A 20,595-nucleotide genomic window follows, 5' to 3' on the forward strand; every position below is an offset into this window, starting at 1 on the left:
GGTTACTGTTGTGAATTTCTGGTTAATCATTTCCTTCACTTTCTGTATAATTTCACTTATGGGTCCCTAAAGTTCATGTTGGTTGATTTTTCCTGGTTTTGAAATGTAAAGAAATGGAATTGAATTGCATGAATTCTTCTTCAATCTTGCTTTTTGCTCAGTGTTATGCTTTTGAGATTTATCCATGTTAATGTATACTGGAATATACTGTTTTTACTGGAGTATACTATTTCTTTATAAGAGTATAGTATTTACATATATAAATATACAAAATGTTAAAATATACAGTATGTAATTACAAATAATAGGATATACAAATTATGGAATTTATTAATCTGTTCTAATGTGGGTGGACATTTGGAATTATTTAAGTTTCTTATTTTATTTTCATGCTTTGCTATTACAAACAGTGTAGCTATGAATATGTTTTGTACCTATCTACTGGTACATCCATGCCAGAGACTATCCATGTTAAATATTTAGATATGGAATTCCTGTGTTGTGTACTCATATATTCAGCTTCAGTAGATCATACCAATTTCCTCAAATTATTTCCAAAATATTTATATCTCTTTAGGCTTAATTTACTCTTAATTTTCCAGTTACTTGAGCTGAATACTTATTTCACATTTGATATTTGAAAATAAAAAGGAAAAGATTTATAGTTATTAATTTGTTTCAGAGCATGGTTTATTTACAGTTTTATTATGGAGGCTTCTAATTTAAATAAAAAATTTTATTTTAAAATAATTAAGTTAATGTTATTTTTATTCTTTTAATTGTTTCTGGCTCCAAGTTTTTATGCATTGTGGCCAGAGATCAAAGTGTATATTTAACCCTTTTTTGCAGTGTTACTGAATTTTTTGTGATTTAATGCATGATCAATATTTTATTATTTGAAGACTGAATTGTCTCCAGAGAGCACAGAATGTAGTATCTATATTATATGAGTAAATATATTTTGACAATTAGGATATATACCTATTAAATAAAGCTGACTAATTATATCAAGTACATTCTTAGATCCTTACTGTTTTTTCATAAAGTGAGAGCTAGTTTTAAGTCTCAGGGTCTTCTTGTAGATGTATTGGATAGATTTCCATGTCAATGTGTTTAGGTAATATTATTATGAATATTAGTATGTTTAAAATTATTTATGAAATGATATGTTATATTTTCTGTTTATCATGCTTCCTTTTGATCAACTGATACATTTACCTGACTTTGTTTAATTATATACATAAGGGCTGGGGGATTTTCTCAGGTGTTAAATCATTTATTTTTAAATCCTCATTTAAATCCTCATTTTTAAATCCTCATACTTACTACGTTTTGTGATAGTCTATTCACACCTTAAGAAAGTGTTCTGGCTTATTATTCTGACCCTGGAATAACTTGGTCAAATCTTCATAAATAGCTATATTCAGTTCACCTTTACCAAGGCACAGACCTGAAGAATACATCCTTTCTGTAAATTCATTTACTGCTTTAAAGTTTTAACTGTTCAGCAGTTACAGGATTTTTTTTTAAATCATAAAGAAAAATGTTTGCATCTCAAGTACAGAAGAAAACTTTAAACCGTTCTTGATTGATCTCTAAAACCCAACTACTTACACGCTCATGGTTTTCTCTTCTCTTCTGTTTTTGCCAACTTGTTCCATCTATCCAACATGTGCGTCTTATGTACACCATAATGATTCACACGTGCATCATGTGCGACACGTGCTAAATGTTGATTTGCACTTGCATTTTCTGTGTCGGGTTTACTTTGAAGCAGAGCTTCTTAAAAAACTAACTGAATCTGTCCAGTGAAAAGTCTCATGTCTTTTGAAAAACCAGAGTTCCTACACTGTCTCCAGATCTACCTCCAAAGCTGAACTTGGGTGTTGGCAGCTCTTGGGAAAGTTCAAATCCTTCACTGAATTCATTCATTCTTCTTTGGTCCAATCACATAGGGTTATTAGAAAAAAGCCTTTCTCTTTCAACACCCTGGAGAGAGATTTCACATATTGCTTCCTCTTCTGAATTGCGTTGTCAGGATTAAAGCTTATGGCATCAGACGTTGCTTTATCAGTACAACTATAAAATCCAGACAGCTTTGTGGAAGGATTCAAGAAGTATTCTCCCTTCAACTTAATGTTAGATAAACCTTTCTCTGTAATACTTCCAGAAAGCTGTACTGTAAAAAGGAGAGTAATCAATTCCAATAATATCAGAGAAACCACATTTTGCCTACAAGTTCAACCAGGAAAACACCATTTCCAGCTCTAATATTAAGCACTGAAGCATCCGGTGGAATCTTGTGTTTCTGCATCCACCTTATTAGTTGAGTCATGCTCACCTCTCCAAGCCAGATTTCTCCTGTATCTCCATATTCTTGCAAAGTTTGCAGTTCTAGATATCTCTTAGCATCTCAGCGTTCTGGAGTTCCCCGCGCAAACAGGGCGGAGCCACACACCCTCCGGGACTGCCCCCTGGAACCACGCCTCGGCGCCATCCGGCACCATCTTCTTCATCCTCTCCCGTTTATCGTGTGTTCTTGTTTTCCTTTTCTTGGGATTGATTATTTTATTTTGTGACTTTTTTCCCCCTGGAAGTTATATATATACTTCTTCTTTTTTTTTTTGTAATGGGTTGTCCTTAACTTCTTAACAGACGTATTTGAAACTATTCTTTCTGCTAATGCCTTGAGTTAAGCAATTGCTAGAACGTCTCTCTTGAACGTGGGAAGCAACTTAGCTGCTCTTTATTTTCTCTCTCCTGGCCACCTCTCCTGTTTTTTAATTTGATTATTTAAATTTTATATACAGACTTTTGTTACTGTTGTATTTATACTAAACCTACTTTGTTAGGCCTTGAATTTTAACAATTCTTTCCCAAAGTGTAATGAATTGTCAACAGTTATTTAGATTTAAGTGTAAATTTACTTACATAATAATTTGTTGCGCTTCTGTATATTCCACAATTTTCTTGGACTGTGTTCTGTGATGCTGGAGTGTATCCTCAAGTAGCTCATTCAGATAAGGACTATACTTAGAAAACTGATTCCTTGAAATGTTATAATTTTCTAATTTATTAAAGTTTTTTTTTTCTATTGAAATCTTTCTTTTTTGATCAGTTGATACAGTTTTATAAATTTCTTTACAAATTTCTTAATGTTAACCCTCCATATTTTGGAATAAGTCCTTCTTGCTGAGGATTGTATTTTTTTCTGAGAAATTCAGCCAGCTGCTTGTTCCTCTTCTTCCTATTGTGCCCCCTGCCTTTCTAACAACTGACTCTTACCTTTATTTTTTTTGTGCTTTGTCCATTCTGGCCTTCCTATTGACTTTGTGCCATGTTTCATTTTGTGAACTATTCAAAATATTCTTCTGTTTTTTGCTTGGAATGCTGTCCTGCTATTAATTCATATTCATTTTCTGACTCTTTTTTTTCAGTGTTTCTTTCTATAAAAAGTCTTCCTTGACGTCTAATACAGTGTAAGATTCCCAGTTTTATTTTTGGTTTGTTGTTTAGTTGCTAAGTTGTGTCGGACTCTGTGACCCCATGGACTATAGCCTGCCATGCTCCGCTGTCTGTGTAATTTCCCAGGCAAGAATACTGAAATAGGTTGCCATTTCCTTCTCCAGGGTATCTTTCTGACCCGGGGATCAAACTCATGTCTCTTGCATTGGGAGGCAGATTCTTTACCACTGAGCCACCTGGGAAGCCTTTATATTCTATTATTTTAATTTTTTCATTAGAATTTCAGGGTTCCAGTACAAATTCCCAGTAGGTCCAAGCTTTGTGATCATCTCAGCTGACTCTTCTGGGTCAGGAAATACCCTCCCATGGCTCCAGTTTTAGATTAATTCTTGACTTTCCATTACTCCCAGGTCTTGTCTGGGTAATTGGTCAATACCTTTTCAGTTTTTTTGTTCCTCTACTTTTTCTTTGTCAAAAAGGAAACAAAATTTTTAGGGGTGTCTAGTGTGTAAAGCTTTCCCCCAGTTTTTGTTGGAATAATTAAGGAATTTATATTTGTTTTTGTAGGTTTTTAAATATTGTGTCCTCTTTAAGGAAAGATTAATAGCCTTTATATAGTTAGTTGTTAACAATTAGAGATCAAATATACGTTTTACTTTTATCTGTTATACTTTATTATGAATTATTTGATGGCGCATCTGCCTCATTTATAAATTTATCATTTTGATACACTTTTTGGTCAGTGGTATACTTTTTGTTTTTGCTCAGGAAGAACATATGTATGGGTGGTATACTTTCTGGCCTGTTGTATATCTGAACATGGAAAATGTTTTTTTTTTTTTTTAATTCTTTCTGCATGAAAGATAGCTTGACGGGTTGTGAAGATTTTATTGCACACTGTTTTTTTGAAAATCATGGTGTGGAGGAGAAGTCTGATGCTAAGATGATTAAAAACTTACTAACTTTTGTTTCTGGTTCTTATAAGATTTGTTCTTTATCTTTTAAATTAATACATTTCAGAAGTAAATATATATCTAGTGTTCAGTTTTCATTAATATAGGTTGGTGCCACATCTTTTGATCAGTCGTGGAGGCCTTGAAAGTTATGTTATTGGTTACTAGTTTCTTCCTTATGTTACATTGGTTAATATGTTGTATGTTTTTGGGTATACACTCAATATTTCTATCATTTTTCTCATCATTTGTTCTTCCTAATTTTCAGAGAACTTTTAAGCTAAACTTCTAATTCACTTCTTGTTTTCTGCTAACCATTGTTAACTCCATTTGTTTTGCAAGATAGTTTCCTTATTTTTATAAACCCTGGTACTTTATTATATAAACAGTATAGAAACACTTTAAAGAATACTTTTGCAATTATTTTATTCTTAAACCCGTCTTTCCTTTTCATGGACTAGGTTGCCATTTCCTCCTCCAAGGATGTAGAAGTGACACCCACTGCCCATTCCACACCCCCCTTCCTTACACTCAGCACGTGGCCAGCTTCTCCCAGGCCAGGGACGCCCTCAGGATGGAAGCAGCTGGGCCTGGGTCTTGCCCCTGAATCTCCTTCCCACTTGCTTGTTTTATTTTGTTGGGAGGAGTCATCAGAGTTCTGTCCCAATCAGAGTTGCTTCCCAGAGTGTCCCTCAAGCGAGGTGGGTGCTAAGGCCACCCCCATTCCTGGCAGGGCGTTTATTCTCTCAATGGTGCCTTCTGCTGCCCCCACTGTCCCGACCCCCATGTGTGCCTTCTACCCCAAAGCATCTCACATCTACCCCAGCCTCTTCTCTCTGAATCCAGGGCTGGCTTCTCATTGCCTCACTTCCCAGAGTGAGTTTAGAGAATTGAAGTCAGCATAAAATGCTGATCCCACTTCTTTGTTTCCGGGGGGATCAGAACGTCCTTGTGACTATGACAGAATTATCTCTGCTTCATTGTACATTTAAATGGAAACATACTCTTCCATTATAAAGGTACACAGCATGCTTTGTTTTTATTTTCATTTTTCTATTTTTGAGAGGAAAGAACAATGACAGTAGTTTGTGCTCAGTTCTCTGTTACCAGACTGAATGAATCTGCCCTTTTGCTCACCCCTCTCCAGTGAGATAAAAACCAGAATTATAAGAAATCATTTATGCAATATTGATTTAGTTTTTATTGGCATATAATCAGCATGGAATTAATTTGGACACATTATATGAGGATCTAAATTCATCCTATTTCATGTTTATAACAAGTTGACATAACCCCATTTATTTACTAAACTTCTTTCCCCACTGATGGAGACGACTCCTACACTATGTATCAGAACCCATTTATGTATCAGAGCCCGTTTATGCTACCACATGCAAAAGAATGAAACTGGACAACATCTCACCCCATACACAAGAGTTAACTGACAGTAGATTAAAGGCTTGAAGGTAAGACCAGAAACCATAAAACTTCCAGATGAAAGCATAGGTGTAACTTCCTCGACACCGCTCTTGGCATTGGTTTCTTTCTTGTTTTTTGGATCTGACTCTGAAGGTAATGGTAAAGAAAGCAAAAATAAACACAAGGTACTATATCAAACTAAAAAGCTTTTGCACAGTGAATGAAAAACCATCAACAAAATAAAACAACCTATGATTGGGAAAAAATGTCTGCACATCATATATCTGATGTGTGTATGTGTGTGCTCAGTCATGTCTGACTCTGCGACCCCATGGACTGTAGCCCCCCCAGGCTCCGCTGTCCATGGGATTCTCCAGGCAAGAATGCTGGAGTGGGTTGCCATTTCCTACTCTAGGGGATCTTCCTGACTCAGGGATCAAACCCCCATCTTCTACATTGCAGGTGGATTCTTTACTACTGAGCCATCAGGGAAGCCCCATAAGTTTGATAGGGGGCTAATATCTAAAATATAAAAATAACTCATACAATTCAATAAGAAAAAAGCACAATTTGATTGACAAATGGACAGGGGATCTGAAAAGACTTTTTCCCAAAGAAGATATACTGATGGCCAACAGGCATGTAAAAAAGTGCTCAGGACCTCTAAATATCAGGGAAATGCAAACCAAAAAGAATGCATATTGTCAAAAAGACAGGAAATAGCAAGCGTTGGAGAGGTTGTGGAGAAAAGAGAAGTCTCATACACTGTTGGTGGGAATGTAAATTAGTGCACTTACTATGGAAAGCATTATGAAGTTTCTTCAAAACAATTAAAAATAGAACTACTATGTGATCTAGGTATCCAGCTTCTGGATATTTACTGGAAGAAAATGAAAACATCAATTCAGACAGACATATGCACCTTCATGATCATTGCTACATTATTTACAGGAGCCAAGATATAGAAACAACTGGAATATCCATTGATGGATGAATGGATAAAGAGGATGTGATATATATGTGTGTGTGTGTAATGGAATATTTTTCAGCCTTCAGAATGAATAAAATCCTGCCATTTGCAACAATGTGGATGGACCTAGTGGGTATTATGCTAACTGAAATAAGTCAGAGAACAAAGACAAATACCATATGATTCTACATATATGGGAGATCTAAAAAATTAGATAAATAAAAACCAAACTCATATATATAACGGAGAAGAGATTGGTAAATATCAGAGGGGAAGGGGGTTGATGGGTGAGAAGGGTGAACAAGGGGTCAGTTGTATGATGGTGGTTAATAACTAGACTTAATTCGATAATCACTTTTTAGTGTGTTCAAATGCTGAATTGTAATGTACACTTGAAACTAATGTTATATTTAGTTGAACTAATTTTACTTAAAAAAAGAAGACCATTTTTGCTGGTACCTCCCCATAGTACATAAGTCTACACTAGCAAGTTTTTAATCTCTATATTCTTTTCCATAGATCTGTCTGTTCTTGTTCCATAACATACCCTTTTATTCTTATAAATATTTCAGTATCGACAATGCTGGTCTGTTTTAATTACTCATAGTAAAAGATTTTATTTCCTTTTCTCCCATTGGGATAGGGATTGGAATTGTATCAGTAAATTAAATTTAATTTGGGGAGATTTTGGTACTTGAATCTCTTTGGTCTTCCTCTCTGGAATAAAGCTCTTAGCTCCATTGTTCCAAATCTCTTAAGTCTCTCAGAACAGTTTTTCAGTTGTCTCTATAAATGTATTTGCTCAGTCCACTCAGTTGTGTCCAACTCTGCGACTGTATGGACTGCAGCCCATCAGGCTCCTTTGTCCATGAAATTTTCCAGGCAAGAATGCTGGAGCGAGTTACCATTTCCTTCTCCAGGGGATCTTCACCCAGGGATCGAACCTGCATCTCCTGTGTCCCCTGCATTGACAGGCAGGTTCTTTACTACTGAGCCACCTGGGAAGTCCCGTCTTTATACAGGTCATGTGTATTTCTTAAGGCTGTTTTTAAGTATTAGATAGCTTTTGAGGCCACCATGTATAGAATGTTTAAAATCACATTTTATACTATTAATAGTTATTGCTGGAATATAGAAAAGTTTTTTTTTAATTTATTCATCTTATACCAAGCCACTTTATTAAATGCTTATTTTTTATTAAATGCTTGTCTTTCACATGATTCTTTTCTTTTAAGCATGTTAAATCATTCCATATTTAAAAAGATGTGTGTTTTTTTGTCTTGTTCTTTTCAATATTTATAGCTGTCATTGAGTTTTACATCTCTGATTTCCCCATTGCTTTTCCTGGGTGCCCTATTTCATTTTCAGTGCACCTTGTATTTTATAGCTCCTTCTCTATTTTGTCTTTCCTCCTGGTTCTTAACACTCTTTGACATACCATATATTTCCTTTAAAGAAAAACAACTTATTCATGATTTCCCCAGAGGATATAAGCTCCCTGAGGATAGGGATTTTTGTTCATCTTTACCACTGTATCTGTAGGAAGGGCACATGACTCCACAAATATTTGTTGTATGAATGAAGTTTCATTATTTTGGAACTCCAGATTGAGGCTAATTTGAGTTCAGAGATGTGAAACTTTTGAAGTGTCTTGGCTTCCCTTCTCTCTTTTACCTTTTCTTCGTTGAAGATGATGGAAACAAATCAGTTTTTGAATAGCTACCGTTGATTCTCATGTTGTCACAATTGTTAGTCACAAGTTATGTTCTTTCTAAAGTCCCTGTGAACACAGGATTTGCCAGTACTCTTGGGCCCTCCATATCCATGGGTTCTGCATCCACAGATTCCAACTGTGGATGGAAAATATTAGAGGGGGGCGGCGGGGGAAATTCCAGCAAGCTTCAGAAAGCAAAACCTGAGTTTGCCAGGTACCAGCAACTATTCATAGAGGATCTACATCATATTTACAACTCTTTGCATTGCACTTACACTCTATTAGGTTTTAGAGGTAACCTAGAGATGACAAGGTATACAGGAGGATGTGCGGTGGTTACATGCAAATACCATGCCATTTTATATAAGGGAAACTTGAGCATCAACAGGTTTTGTTATCCTCAGGGGTCATGGAACCGACTCCGCCCTGCAACCCAGGATATCGAACCATTACCCTAGGGGAAATGTAAGGTTCAGCTTGTGAGACTCTTGTCACATTTTTGTCAGCTGATCAGTACATAACCTCGTTTTATGTGTTCTTCTGTTCAAAGGCACCTTATTTAATACATACTATTGATGCATTAATGTTGAATTGCACAGCTAGCAGCACTATAAACTCACACTGGAAGGAAGCTCATGTAACATATGTATTTTCTGCACAAGGCCCAGCACAACCTTCCCAGTGTAGGGCAGCCAGGCAGCCTTCCAGCACTAAGCTTGGGGTTATTTTAAATAGCAAAATCACCAACAGAAAGCACGAAAATGCAAAAGTGTGGCACTAAATAGACCTGGAAAGGCACACTTGTTTGCATCATGGGAGCTGAAACAGAAAAGGAGAGTCTCTTGTTCAGTCTCATCTGGGGTCATGCCAGTCAGATGACTCAATGGGCCCTGCTCTGTGCATGTTCTTGAATGGCCACAAAGTCTCCTTAGTATTGATTTTGGGGGTTGGAAATAAATTTTAGTGAGTAGAATTCACAAATATGAGACCAGTGAACAATGAGGATCCAGCGTAGTTTCATGTGGTATGGCTGTAACATCTTTTCTAAATGGTGGAACATCCCTCCTGAGTCGGGTTTTGGTCTGAATGAGATGACCGTGGCCAGCAGCTCTGCAGTCGTGAGCTCTGGGTCTTAGCATCACCCAGCATTTTGGACCGTAGTCACCTTCTACTCCTTCCGCCTTCGCTTCATGTCCCCGTGATGTCCAGGCTCTCCCTGAGGTCACGTTTTTCCTTAGGTACTAAATTCTTTCTCTTTCCTGGGATCCTCTGACCCTGCACACTCAGAATTTCACTCTGGGGACTCTTTTGAAGTTTATTTGAGCGGCCCGTCTTCTTAGCATCCCTGGACCACAGATGTAGCCTTTGAATCTCAAAATGTTTTAAATCTACTTTCCTGAAGTTCTGAAATGGAGGCACACACCTACATGACCTGGGGTGGGGGGGTTGGGCTGTAAACTCAGGTCCCCCCAGCCTTGCCCCAGACCCCCCGTGAGTCAGCAGTGGCAAAGGGTAGAAGTTCCACAGGTGAGTCAGATTTGTGCAGGTGAGGGAGCTCTGGTGAAGATGACAACAACTAGAAATGATAACCGTCAAAACCACAACCATAAGCGTTGGGCTCCTTAATAAACTCTTTGTGTTTTAATCTTACACCTCTGTGACATAGATGTATACTATGATGAGACTTCCCTAGTGGCTCAGTGGTAAAGAATCCGCCTGTCAAGGCAGGAGTTGCAGGTTCAGTTCCTGGGTCAGGAAGATGCCCTCGTGAAAGAAAGGACAACCCACTCAGTGTTCTCTCTCTCTCTCTTTTTTTCCTGCTTTTAATTTTTAATTGGGGTATAGCTAATTAACAATGTTGTGATAGTTTCAGGTGAGCAGTGAAGGGACTCAGCCATACGTATACATGTATCTATTCTTCCCTCCCATCCAAGCTGTCACAAAACATTCAGCAGCTCACTCCAGTATTCTTAACTGGGAAATCCCACAGACGGAGGAGCCCATGGGGTCGAAAAAGTCGGACATGACTCAGTGACTAAATAACAACAACATACTGTGTTGCTCAGTCACTGCGTCGTGTCCGGCTCTTGGCAACTCCATGGACTGCAGCACACCAGGCCGCACTGTCCTTTACCATCTCCTGGAGTTTGCTCAAAGTCCTGTCAGTTGAGTTGGTGATGCCATCCAACCATATTATCCTCTGTCACCCCCTTCTCCAGAACGTATTCTGTGCTGTGCTGTGCTTAGTTGCTCAGCCTTGTCCGACTCTTTGCGACCCCATGAACTGTAGTCTGCCAGGCTCCTCTGTCCATGGGGATTCTCCAGGCAAGAATACTGGAGTGGGTTGCCATGCCCTCCTCCAGGGGATCTTCCCAACCCGGGGATTGAACCCAGGTTTCCTGCTTTTCAAGCAGATTCTTTACCAGCTAAGCTACCAGGGAAGCCCAGAACATACTGTGATAAACCCCAAATACGAATGAGAAGACAGATGTTCACAGTGGTCAAGTGACTTCTCCAAAGTCTTAGCTCCTTGGCAAAGAATTGGAACTCAATGGCTACTTCATCAGGAGTGGTTCAACCTGGATTTTGTGCAGGAATTGCCTGGAGGGGCTTGTTAAGACAGATTACCAGCCCCACCCTCTGAATTTCTAATTCTGTAGACTTGGAGTGGGGCCTGGAGGGTCTACGTTTCTAACAAGCTCCATTGTGATGCTGATATCTGTGACATCCTTCTTTTCTCGTTGTTGTTCAGTTGCTCAGTTGTGTCCCACTCTTTGCCACCCCATGGACTGCAGCTTGCCAGGCTTCCCTGTCCTTTACCATCTCCCAGTGACCCCATGGACTACAGAGTCCATGGAGTTCTCCAGGCCAGAATACTGGAGTGGGTAGCCTTTCCCTTCTCCAGGGGATCTTCCCGACCCAGGGATCGAACCCAGGTCTCCCGCATTGCAGGTGGATTCTTTACTGTCTGAGGCACCAGGGCAGCCCAAGAATACTGGAGTGGGTAGCCTATTCCTTCTGCAGGGGATCTTCCCAACCCAAGAATAGAACTGAGGTCTCTTGCATTGCAGGCAGATTCTTTACCAGCTGAGCTATCAGGGACACCACCATCACCGGGAGATTGCTGAAACTCATGTCCATTGAGTCAGTAATGCTGTCCAACCATCTCATCCTCTGTCGTCCCCTTCTCCTCCTGCCTTCAGTCTTTCCCAGCACCAGGGTGTTTTCTAACGAGTTGGCTCTTCGCATCAGGTGGCCAAAGTATTGGAGCTTTAGCTTCAGCATCAGTCCTTCCAATGAATATTCAGGACTGATTTCCTTTAGGATGGGCTGGTTTGATCTCCTTGCAGTCCAAGGGACTCTCAAGAGTCTTTTCCAACACCACAGTTCAAAAGCGTCAATTCTTCGGCGATCAGCCGTTATGATCCAACTCTCACATCCATACATGACTATTGGAAAAACCGTAGCTTTGACTAGACTGACCTTTGTTGGCAAAGTAATGTCTCTGCTTTTTAGTATGCTGTCTAGGTTTGTCATAGCTTTTTTTTTGCAAGGAGCAAGCACCTTTTAATTTCATGGCCGCAGTCACTATCTGCAATGATTTTGGAGCCCGAGAAAATAAAGTCTGTCACTGTTTCCATTGTTTTCCCACTATTTGCCATGGAGTGATGGGACCAGATGCCAGGATCTTCGTTTTGTGAATGTTGAGCTTTAAGCCAGCTTTTCACTGTCCTCTTTTACCTTTGTCAAGAGTCTCTTAAGTTCCTCTTCACTTTCTGCCAAAAGGGTGGTGTCATCTGCATATCTGAGGATATTGATATTTCTCCCAGCAATCTTGATTCCAGCTTGTGCTTCATCCAGCCCAGCATTTTACATGATGTACTCTGCATATAAGTTAAATAAGCAGGCTGACAATATACAGCTTCGACATACTCCTTTCCCAATTTTGAACCAGTCTGTTGTTCTATGTCTGGTTCTAACTGTTGCTTCTTGACCTGCATACAGGTTTCTCAGAAGGCAGGTAAGGTGGTCTGGTATTCCCTCTTTTAAAGAATTTTCCACAATTTGTTTTGATCCACATAGTCAAAGGCTTTAGAGTAGTCAGTAAAGCAGAAGTAGATGTTTTTCTGGAATTCCCTTGCTTTTTTGATGATCCAACGGATGTTAACAATTTGATCTGTTTTCTCTGCCTTTTCTAAATCCAGCTTGAACATCTGGGACTTCTTCTTTTTTTTTTTTTGGACTGAGACACCTCAATTTTACATGAGTTTGAACAAACTTTGGGAGATGGTGAAGGACAGGGAAGCCTGTTGTGCTGCAATCCATGGGGTCACAAAGAGTCAGACATGACTGATTTTTTGTGTCAATTTTAAACAATCTCAATTTTAAAATCTATCAGGTGTGAAGCAAGCTACATTAATATTTTGTGCAATACTGGGGAATATAGCCGATATTTTACAATAACTATAAAGGGAGTATAACCTTTAATACAAGAGACACAAATCCGCATGGCAAGGTCTGTTTGGCTCCCATTACTTTCAACTGCCAAGTTAATCTGCTTTGTCACACTGTGCATTCAGTCCACAGAAGCACTTGTTCTCAATGAGTCTTTTAACCCTTTGAGAGAGAACTTGTCATCGGATTGAGTCCAGCCCTTTGTTTCTATGATTTTGAGAATATGGCTTAGATAACTGGTCCCCTCTGAGTCTTCTTGCTCATCTGTCTTTCTTCCTGCATCTGTTAATAGATGATATACCCAGGGTTGTAGTTTGTGATCTATGCAGCTTGTAAGATTTTTATCCTTCCACCAACAATAGAGCCTAGGTGAGAAGGTGCTTGCAAGGAATACTACTATTTTAACACTTTTTTTTTTAAAACATACTAGAGGCAATACATTTCCTCTAAGAAAGCAGGCTGCTTTCTTAGGGGCAAATGCTATTAAGTTCTTGCCTTGCTGAGGTGTGTGCCTTGTCTGTACAATAGATGAACACATTTCCAGGTTGGATAATAACATAATTGCACAAGGGCAGCCTGCGATTTTTAAAGGAGCCCTGTAGCAAGCAGTCCGTGTAAAGTGAACAGTGACACCCAATTTATAATTCCAGATTTTCACCTTTTCTTTAACATGAAATATACCTTCACGGTGGACCACTAAATCTCTAAATAGTCTTTGTGTCGCTACGGTCAACTTTCCCGAAGACGGTAATTTCTAGTAATTCTAGTAACTCTAGTAATTTCCAAATCATCTGAGTCATTTCTCGTAGAATTTATGACAGAACTTCAAAGGAAAAAAAAATAGTTCAAGATTTTTCCACATGTTTCAGGGAATCTTAGAATTCCCCTGATAGTTTCCTGGGCTTAGGGAAACTTTTGCAAGTGTGGTTAGACTCGAAGTGCTTTGTGCAGTTCCTGAATTTGTTGTCGTTTTAAATTTGTTTATTTTTTTCCTCAGTGCAATTGCTCTGACGTGACTGCATCTTTCTGGTTACGCATTCGCTTCCGAGAACCGTCTCCCACTCAGGTGTGTGGCCTGCTTTGCCACCTGCAAGAGGAGGGCAGGTTGTAGCTCTCTCTTCCTGTCCACATAAGCAGCAGGCACTGTCCAAAAACCAGATAGAGGAATTTGATTGCTGTGCTCATAACCATTGTCACAGAAGTATGCCACCATTTGTAGTGATCAGTGATTTATTATTTTATTCCTGGCCATCCTTTTAGCGTGTTGTTTTAAAATGAGGTTGTACTCAATTGGTATATGGATCATAACTCTAAACAATGAAAGACATTCAATTAATCTGTGAGTACACATTTGAGGCCAGTTCGTATTGAAGGGCTTGAAAAATCACAGAAAATCACATTATTTAGGACTAAACTTGCTTTGCTTCCTTACTGATTTTTAATATTTATTATACTATTTAATTATATAATATGCTATTTAATTATATATTTATATATTATGTTATTTAATTATATGTGATCAAATATATAAACATTATTTCAGTTCAGTTCAGTTTAGTCACTCAGTCGTGTCCGACTCTTTGTGACCCCATGAATCGCAGCACGCCAGGCCTCCCTGTCTATCACCAACTCCTGGAGTTCACTGAGACTCACGTCCATCGAGTCCGTGATGCCATCCAGCCATCTCATCCTCTGTCATCCCCTTCTCCTCCTGCCCCCAATCCCCCCCAGCATCAGAGTCTTTTCCAATGAGTCAACTCTTCACATGAGGTGGCCAAAGTACTGGAGTTTCAGCTTTAGCATCATTCCTTCCAAAGAAATCCCAGGGCTGATCTCCTTCAGAATGGACTGGTTGGATCTCCTTGCAGTCCAAGGGACTCTCAAGAGTCTTTTCCAACACCACAGTTCAAAAGCATCAGTTCTTCGGCGCTCAGCCTTCTTCACAGTCCAACTCTCACATCCATACATGACCACTGGCAAAACCATAGTCTTGACTAGACGAACCTTTGTTGGCAAAGTAATGTCTCTGCTTTTGACTATGCTATCTAGGTTGGTCATAACTTTCCTTCCAAGGAGTAAGTGTCTTTTAATTTCATGGCTGCAGTCACCATCTGTAGTGATTTTGGAGTCCAAAAAAATAAAGTCTGACACTGTTTCCACTGTTTCCCCATCTATTTCCCACGAAGTGATGGGACCGGATGCCATGATCTTTGTTTTCTGAATGTTGAGCTTTAAGCCAACTTTTTCACTCTCCACTTTCACTTTCATCAAGAGGCTTTTTAGTTCCTCTTCACTTTCTGCCATAAGGGTGGTGTCATCTGCATATCTGAGGTTATTGATATTTCTCCCGGCAATCTTGATTCCAGCTTGTGCTTCTTCAAGCCCAGCATTTCTCATGATGTACTCTGCATATAATGCTTTTATTCTTTATTTCAAAATTTTATTGACTACACTAGCCCAGTTAGTTTACATATGAATTTACAGAATCAGTTTTCAAGTCAAATAAAATCTTAGTAGCTTGGATTGGAATGGTATTTAATTCATTACTGAGCTTGGGAGGACTTTCTTATTTACAAGCCAATTGGCTTATCTTTGTAACAGGTGCAGGTCTAATTTGTATCTTTCAGTAATTTTTTTTCTTCGTGTGAGTTTTACATATTTCTTGGTACATTTTTCTCTTAGCTATGTTCTGTTCAGTTTTGTTTTTGTTATTATTGAGAGTACATCATTCTCTATAATATTTTTTGTTGTTAATTTTGTAGGGTAAAATGATTGGTTATTGAATACTTATAACCTGGCCATGTTTTTGACTCTCTATTAGTTATTATGGTCTCCTGCTTAATTCTCTTAGGTTTTTTGAGTTCAGTTTTATCTCAAGCAAGTAATGGTCAGTTTCTCTCCTTCCTGATAATAGAAGCCCTTATTTCTTTTGCTTGCTTTGTTCACCAGTGTTGAATACTAGTTGTGATAGGAGCCTGATCCATGATTTTAATGGGAATGCCTGTATTACTTCACTTTGTGTTTCACATTGGCTGGTTGTTTAAGACTAGGAATGTTCTATTTTTGCTGTATTTTAAAAACAGGAAATGACGTATTAGACAAATTTGAAAAATTATTGAGATCATGTGATTTTTTTTTCCACTAATTGATATGATTATATTAGTGCATTTATATTTTGGTGGGGGGCAGGTTCTTGCTGGTAGAGGTATATTTTATTTTATTTGTGAAGTTCAAAAATATTTTATTTAGAATTTTTTAATGTATATTCTGAAGTAATACTGGCTGTAGTTTTAGTGTGTGTGTGTTAAATTTTTCTGTCAAGGTCATTAAATGTCATAAAATGAGTGAGGAAATGTTCCTTTCCTCTTGCATCTGGAGCATTTTATAAAGCTTCAGAGAGTATTCTTTAGTAACATTTTCAAAATCATCTATGGCTTTTGCTTAATTTGATGTTCTTAATTCTTATTAAGTCAATTGTGTTCATTTTAATTTTTTCCAGACAACCTTCTATTTCCTTGAGAATTTTCGAATTTATTAAGTCATATAATTTCTTGTCATTTTTGAAATGCTGCCGTGTTTTTACCCTTTTCATTCTATTCTGTGTCTGTTTTTGTTTTCTCATTATTTTCTTTCATTAGACTGTATAGAGGTTTGTCTGTTGGTGGCAGTTTTGGTTTATAGTAGTGCTTTTTAGAGACCTAGCTCTTGAATTCTACTGCCATTTAGTTTTAATGAATTTATTTCTGCTTTTCACGTTATTAATGCCTTAATTCTATTTTTCTTTGGTTTTATTTTGTTGTTTTTTTTCCCCTAACTTCTTATTAAATTTTATGCTTTCTTATTTAATAATAAACATTGTAATACTTTTCTTATGATTATAGTTTTGGCCATATCTCTTCTCGAGTAGTCTATGTAGTATTATCATCATTGCTATTTTGAACTAATTTGTAATTTTATTTCCTTACCCAATAATTATTTAAAAGTTTTTTTCCCCAAATGACTGAGGTTTTTGTTTATATGTTTGTAATTTCTTTATAACTCTGTGATGAGTATTTTGTATTTCTCTGTATCTCAAATTATAGGATAGGTTTATAGAAGCAGGGTTAGCAGGTCAAAAGTAAACTTATTTTCTAGGCTTTGGATAGATATGGCCAGGTTCTTTTCTGGCCCTTTTGTCCACTGAGGGCAGCTCTGCCTTTTCTGGGTTGTAGGTATCAAAAGTCATCCTCCACAGATGCTGGCTCTCTGTAGACAGTGAAGTGTTGCGTGTGGACTCTGGTTCCCCAGTGATATCTTCTCTTCCTATGTGGGGGCTCTGGGTTGAGGGAACCAGGAAGCCCTTCCTGTCCATCCTCACACAGATCAGAGATGCCCAGACTCCTCAATGCAAGGCATCTCCATGCATCCCAGCTAACACACAGAAGTGTTACTGATGCTCTTTGAGCAACCAGGAAATGTCAGGCCTTTTACATATTTTGCCATCTTAAAATACCTCTATGCATTAAATAGAGTACAGGTGAGGGAACCAAGACTCTGAGAAGTGAGGGCAGAAGCCTGAGCTCCTTACCAACCCCTCCACTCACCAGAAATGCACGTTGTGTTGCTGGGCCACTGCCCATGTTCAGGAGTCAAGTTCTGAGGATTCTTCTCTTGGGAAGTCACATGGGCTTCTCACCTAACCAGCAGTGTACACCTTCTCATCTGAGACCCTGTTCTGCCCTGCTGCAAGTGGGTCTTCTGGGGGCCTATTGATTCCCCAGTTGATTAGCATTTGGGAGAAAAAGGGCCAAACCCCATCACACTCCCAAATGAACTTTAAAACCTCACCAATGTAATATATCGTGCTCAGTCTCCCTGAGGGTGCTTGTCCTCTCTGGTGGGCGGTAAGGGAAGTGAGTCTCAGTAGAAAGGCTAAGTATCTTGTCCAGGAGCCATGTGGGCTGACGCTGGACTGCCCTTCTCTATAGTATTCTTCCTGGCCACCTGAGACCACACTTTGTGGATCATGATGGATGTGATGGCTCTCAGATTCTGCTGGTGTACTTTGCAAACTACATAAAGTTCTCTGCAAAAAATTCTCTAATGGCAGCATCTCCTAACTTCTGATATTGGGGTGGCCTTTGCTCCCGACTTAATCTCCATTTTTTCCTGAATGGGGATGGTTGTTCATGCAGCCCTCAGAATGTGATATCGTCTCTTTCATGGTGGATCTGCCCACGTATTGGTTGCAGCCCCTCCTGCTAGGGACTTCGTATACATCCACCTCCTGCCGGTGCTTCCCAGACTGGCAAAGATTGATTACAGTTTGTGTCTAACCAAGCATCTCTGTCCCCTTCACCATGCATGGGGGTGGCTCTTGGGAGCATGTTGGAGTCTTAAGGTTGTGCTGAGCCTGTCAGATAGGGATTAAAAACTGCACCTGCCTCAAAGGATTACTGTGAAGATCAAATAAGATGTAGCATAAGGCATGCTTCCCTCATCACTGTCCAGTTATAATTCAACTCCCCCTGTCTCCTGCATCTTTTCTTCCCAGAACCCTGGTTTCATACTTTGGGTGTTGACAGCACAGATTATTTTAGAAATAAACTCTTTGTCAGAAATATGTATGTATTCTACATGTCTTCTATGGCTTATCTTTTTATTTTCTTAACTGTGTCTTTTGATAAGTGCAAGTTATATAATTTTAAGGAAGTCCAGTTTGGGCCTTAGTTTAAGAAACTTGGGGCTTCCCTGGTGGCTCAGACAGTAAAGCGTCTGCCTGCAATGTGGGAGACCCGGGTTCAATCCCAGGGTTAGGAAGATCCCCTGGAGAAGGAAATGGCGACCCATTCCAGGACTCTTGCCTGGAAAATTCCATGGATGGAGGAGCCTGATGGGCTACACTCCATGGGGTCACAAAGAGTTGGACCACGACTAAGCGACTTCACTTTCTTTTCTTTAAGAAACTTTCTGCCTGAAGGTCATAAAGATGTTCTCCTTTGTTATTTGTAGAATATTCATTGTTTGACCTGTTGCATTTAGATGGGTGGTCTTCTGGAGTTGATTTTGTTATATATATATATATCAGGATAGTGTATCAAGATTCTTTTTCTTTTAATTTAATTTATTTTCTTAAGTGTTGGAGGCTTTACTTCAAATATTCTACTAGTAGGGAAATATGTGAAGACATGAGTGATGGAAGAACAGCATTTTGTTCTAATAGTAACTAAATAATCAGTATCCCCCAAATAAATAGGTAAATAGTGGCAAGAGGCTTATAGAATAAAAATAAAGCATGCAAATGCTTTTGGGGAATAGATGACACTGTAATGTTACTATAGAGGATGTTCTAATAGGCATATCATACCACAGGTAGTGGGGCTTCCCTGGTAGCTCAGCTGTTAAAAAATCCACCTGCAATGCAGGAGACCCTGGTTCGATTCCTGGTTTGGGAAGATCCGCTGGAGAAGGGATAGGCTACCCACTCCAGTATTCTTGGGCTTCTCTGGTACCTCAGACAGTAAAGAATTCACCTGCAATGCAGGAGACCTGGGTTCGATCCCTGGGTTGGGAAGATCCCCTGGAGGAGGGCCTGGCAGCCCACTTCAGTATTCTTGCCTGGAGAATCCCATGGACAGAGGAGCCTGGCAGACTGCAGTCCATGGTGGGGTGGTAAGCACAGCACAGCATCACATATAGTATTCAAGTTAATATTTTGAAATTAATATAAAAATGCTTTAAAAGTTTCTAATTTAAATTAGGAATTTGGGGTTAATAGCTAGCACTATATATATAAAATATATAGGATAATAACATCAACCTACTGTATAGCACAAGGAACTATATTCAATCTTGTAATTCCTATAATAGAAAATGTGATTTGGTTATATATATGTTCTTTTTTAGATTCTTTTTATTTTTAAAGTTAAGAATCTTCTGTTTCTTGAAAGGACCATTTTTTTTTCCCTATGTCTGTGTTCCCTTTAAAATGTATTGATCAACCATATATGTGTGGTTCTCTTTAGCTTATTAAGTGAAAGTGAAAGTGTTATTCACTCAGTCGTGTCCAGCTCTTTGTGACTCCATGGACTGCCAGGCTCCTCTGTCCATGGAATTCTCCAGGCAAGAATACTGGAGTGGGTAGCCATTCCCTTCTCCAGGGGATCTTCATCACCCCGGGATTGAACCTGTGTCTCCTGCACTGGCAGGTGGATTCTTTAGCACTAAGCCACCAGGGAAGCCCTAAAAGTATGCTGCTGCTGCTGCTAAGTTGCCTCAGTCATATCTGACTCTGTGCGACCCCACAGACCCATCTGAGCCCAGCTTGGCTCAGTTTTATAAGTTTTGGAATGTATTGGAGCTGTTACCGATATTTGTAGCCCATGGTTTGTTTGGATTACCTTCCTTAGCTAAGATTTAATTACTGGGATGCTTCGAGGTTTTGTCTGTCTTTTAGATATTGATTTTGCTTTTCATTATTTTAGAGACAGAGAAAATAGCCCGTAAATTTCTGGCTATTTATATTTATTATTTCTAATAATACTTGATGAATTATTTCTAATAATACAAGACTAATACTTGTTCAAATTTTTGTAAGTGTTTCAGGGACATTGTTTTGCTTTTGTTTTGCTTTTGTTTTT

The 20,595-nt window shown here is 38.8% G+C and overlaps 1 protein-coding gene and 1 pseudogene across 1 annotated transcript in view; one reads left to right on the forward strand and one right to left on the reverse strand.

Annotated features, from left to right (window-relative positions):
* Nucleotides 1–20,595, forward strand: part of CDYL2 (chromodomain Y like 2) — a 169,600-nt gene that overhangs the window by 34,309 nt on the left and 114,696 nt on the right. The gene's annotated exons all lie outside the window — the stretch shown is intronic.
* On the reverse strand, nucleotides 1,531–2,289 carry LOC113875514 (annotated as a pseudogene).

The sequence above is a fragment of the Bos indicus x Bos taurus genome, chromosome 18 (assembly GCF_003369695.1).
Source record: "Bos indicus x Bos taurus breed Angus x Brahman F1 hybrid chromosome 18, Bos_hybrid_MaternalHap_v2.0, whole genome shotgun sequence".
NCBI lineage: Eukaryota > Metazoa > Chordata > Mammalia > Artiodactyla > Bovidae > Bos > Bos indicus x Bos taurus.